General features: G+C 25.4%; 1 protein-coding gene across 22 annotated transcripts in view; it reads left to right on the forward strand.

Moving 5' to 3' along the window:
* The window catches only part of osa (trithorax group protein osa), a 122,199-nt gene that overhangs the window by 85,476 nt on the left and 34,223 nt on the right, over window positions 1-2,500 (forward strand). The gene's annotated exons all lie outside the window — the stretch shown is intronic.

Genomic DNA, 2,500 nt, shown 5'->3' on the forward strand with positions numbered 1-2,500 from the left:
TATATTTATATTTATGTTATGTGTGTATATATAAATGTATATTATATATCTTAAATATAATTATTATTATATATATTCTATAATATATATATATATATATATAATATATGTATATGTATATATATATATTTATATGGTATATATTCATTGTTCTATTTTATTTATATGTATATGTATAGAGATATGTGTGTGTGTATATATATGTATGTGTATTTATATTTATATGTATATGTGTATTTATATGTATATGTATGTATATATATGTATATAAATATATGTTTATGTTTGTATGTATATATATATATGTATATGTATATGTATAAATGTGTATTATGTGTATATATGTATGAGTATTTTATATATATATTATATATATATATATATATATATATATGTATATATGTATAAATATATGTATATATGTATGTATGTATAAATATATGTATATATGTATGTTTTTATAAATATATGTATATATATATGTATGTATGAATATATGTATATATATGTATGTATAATATATGTATATATGTTTTTGTATAAATAATAGATATATTATATGTATGTATAATCTATAGTGTATATATATATGTATGTATATATATATGTATGTATAAATAAGTATATATATATGTATGTATAAATATATGTATATATTATGTACATGTAAAACTATATATATAATGTATGTATATATATATATATATTATATATATATACACTATACATGTACTTATACATATATATATATTTATAATATATATATATATATATTATATATATATATATATATATTATATTTATATGTATGTATAAATATATGTATATATATTATATATATATATTATTATTATTATATATATATTATATATATATATATATATATATATATATATATATATATATATATAATGTGTGTATGTGTATATGTATGTGTATGTGTAAGTATATGTATATCTATATGTATGTATATGAATGTATGTGTGTATATATATATACATATATATATATATATACATATTATATATATACATATATATATATATATATATATATATATATATATATATATATATATATATATCCATACATATGTATATCATAATTGGATTTTCTTCTTTTTATTAGCTGCATTCTTTAGTAGCATTATACATGTATACATATTTCTTAATGGGATGGGCCACTGTGATTCTCAGTTTCTTGGTTGTTAGCCAAATGTGATGCAGGTTGCTTGGGAACAGTGACTTTGAGACTTTGCCATCACAACTCTTGCAATGAGCATACTGTGCATCATGAATAGTTGGAAGATTGATCACTATTCAGGTTTGTTCTCTTCATTACAATGTCTTATGGTAAATTAAAGGGGTCTGTTTTTTTATTTATGGGAATTTTGATAGCAAGTGGATCAAAATGTAAGATCAAATTCAAGGAAATGACGAGGAGAGTTAATGTTGTAGTTTTATTATTTTGGTTTACATCCTTGTGGTCATCTTCTGTAATTAGTGATACATGCCTTAGATTAAGGTGTTGGCTAGTTGAAGGCCGTCTTTCCTGGTATGATATTTGGTGCCCATTTTAGGGGAAAGAAAAGGGGCAATATTCATAACAATTGTGACGTAAAGGATGGTTGCAAGTGCCTTATTACCATAGATATAATTTAAGGTATTCACTCATTCACTACATCACGAGTCATGTGCATGAAGAACACGCAAATCACTTCAAATGTTTTTCAGCTGTTTGACTAAGCTATTGCACCAGCTAGCATATAATTTTTGAGATGGAGAGTTGAGTATCCTGAGGAATGGTTCAGGTCCTGTCTTCCAGTCTTGGTGTGTTTGTGTTTGGAATTTCTAGTGGTTGATGAGGGTAGTTTCATACATTCAGAACAGAATTTTTATTCATTTTATTTTTATTTTTTTTCTGATTTATTTTGATTTTTGTGAATATTAATTTTAGTTTTGTTTCCTTAGATTTAGTTTTTCCTTATTGACCAATATATTTATGTCTGCATTTTGTGGCGTTAAGAAAATTTGAACGAACTTTGCCTTAGGTACAGTGCAGTATTTTAGTGTGTGCGTATGTGTGTGTCTGTCTGTACTGTCTTGTACATTCATGTACTTTAAAAGTTTTGTGTGTGGGTGTGTATGTATGTCTGTCTGAGTATGTGATTTCAGATTGAGAACTTAAAAAACAGGTCCTGTAACCCCCTTTAAATCTGGGTGTCCAGTCAATCAGTGTGTGAACCTCTGCAGCCATATCTCTCTCACCCACACTGTAGTTCTGTTCTCAGTGATTGCACCACTGTCCAACCCACTGTACCCTCAGACTTTTGGAACAGTCACAGCTGTCTGTCTTGTATGCCAGATAAAAACCTACCACCAACCTTTTCTTTTTTGACAGGATGTAGACTTCAAGGGGCTATTTTTTGTGTGTGTGTGTGAGTGAGTGATTTCTCTGTTCACATCTACATGAGGATTTATTAGAAAGATGTAGATGGAAG

Source organism: Penaeus japonicus, unplaced genomic scaffold, assembly GCF_977035675.1.
Source record: "Penaeus japonicus unplaced genomic scaffold, GWHDUDI00000001_assembly GWHDUDI00000015, whole genome shotgun sequence".
NCBI classification, from domain to species: Eukaryota; Metazoa; Arthropoda; class Malacostraca; order Decapoda; family Penaeidae; genus Penaeus; species Penaeus japonicus.